Consider the following 1,783-nt stretch of genomic DNA (forward strand, 5'->3'; position numbering starts at 1 on the left):
TGTAAGCCAGACTGCTCGAAACGCATTATATTTTATGACTGGGATGTTTGTATTGTTTCATATCTGTTATTAGACAAAATCATCATAAAGGGTGTTTTCTGTGGACCTTTTTATATTCCAAAATTAAGTACAGATGGTAATTTCCAGCAGTTTTAAAAATTTGTCAATTATTTAATTTAGCATCACTTAAGCATCTGCACAAGGAGAAAGCTGAGATGGTACAGAAACTGAATGAGCATTGATTGCTAGTCTGAATTGCATCTTTAAAGTTTTTGCCTCAAATCTCTGATTTCACAGTTTATTTTTACCAAATTAGATTATCATATTTCATTATCAAGACTATGAATGGGTGGAACTCTCTCACATATCCTGCATTTCCCGTTAGAACAGTGCTCAGAGTGCCTGCTGATTGTTGCTCTGAGGGAAATTCTCTTGCTGCTCACCGAGAAGATTGCTTAAATAATGCATGGGCGAAAGCAAGGCAAGATAGAATTTATGGCCCAGACACTGAGATCAGGCTTTTGTTCAGGGAAAGACTACTTAAGTGTGAGCATATAACACACACTGAGGCTCCTGGGGCAGGGTATCACTGAAAGGAATTAGTGGCCACATGATGCTGTCCACATGATATTTCAAAACAAGCCTTGAAACAGCCCACTGAGCCTATAGTGTGGGTGGAGGGAGGGAAGAAGGGGAAACCTGACCAAAAACTCCCTGGCTCAGACACACAAAGTGAATGTTATACAGGGAGGAGGGTGTCCCTGGAGAGACTGGAGGTTTGACTGATGAAATGCAGTATGGCAGTCTTGTTAGGAAAGAATCAACCTTGACCGAACTGCAGCATTCTATACACTATGTCTTCTATCTTGTCCTAATTAGAGAAATATGTCTGCTGAATCCTAATCTCTTTAATTGTTGATAGAGCAGGCATGTGATTGGCTATAAATACACATGAGCATTCATTTCTGAAATAATAGCTGTTGCCAAATATATTAGACCGACAGGAGTGCTGGACTAGGGAGGCTGTGCTGAATAGTTGAGTTTTGGAGGTAATGGACCAGTTGAGAATCATTGCACAGCTGGGCCAGCAGCTGCACCCAGTGCTCTGTCAAGTTTGGCCTCTAATTTCCTTGAACTTGTCCTTGTTTGCCGAAATGATGAACGTAGCAAGAACTTGCTTTAAATGAGCCCACTGCAAGCGAATAAGACCCTCTCCAAGGAGTCTTTGTTGAAGTATGCAGTCAACAGCAGCAATGGCCAAATGAGGTATTGATCAGGCAATGGGAAGTCTGAATAATCATAACCAAAGGCAAAGTTGCAGAATGAGGTAAGCTGGCAGGAAATCAGAGTACATTAAAAGGCGGCATTGGGTCGTCACTGTCCTAGCTAAAGGACATATGGAAAAATCCCACAATAATATCCAGCAATAATTATCTTGTAGTTAGGAAAAAATAAATAGGCCTGCGGATTGGAAGGCAGCCCAGTAATCTCAACGCCTTTTTTCCTAACAGTGTATTGTTCTGATATTCTTTGGGACTGGGTCAGAAGGAAGTGTCAGAGAGCATTTTATATTAAGCAGCATCCTTTGACTAAACAATGCAATTAGTGGCAAGCTGAGCTGAGAGCGCCAAGGGCTTGCCTCTCATTCCCTGATCCCAGCTCGAGCAACTATTTATTTAGCACTTACTCGGTATCTAGCATTTTCTAGATATGTACTCCAACCATCTAGGCTAAAAACTCTTTGAGAGCAAACACTTGGATTTATACTTCTCTCATAAATCCC

At 41.2% G+C, this 1,783-nt stretch overlaps 1 protein-coding gene across 1 annotated transcript in view; it reads left to right on the top strand.

The window, feature by feature from the left end:
• Window positions 1-1,783, top strand: part of RAPGEF4 (Rap guanine nucleotide exchange factor (GEF) 4) — a gene marked incomplete at its 5' end in the record, with an annotated part of 123,364 nt that overhangs the window by 65,834 nt on the left and 55,747 nt on the right. The window lies entirely within an intron of this gene.

Source organism: Galeopterus variegatus, unplaced genomic scaffold (assembly GCF_000696425.1).
Source record: "Galeopterus variegatus unplaced genomic scaffold, G_variegatus-3.0.2 Scaffold383, whole genome shotgun sequence".
NCBI classification, from domain to species: domain Eukaryota; kingdom Metazoa; phylum Chordata; class Mammalia; order Dermoptera; family Cynocephalidae; genus Galeopterus; species Galeopterus variegatus.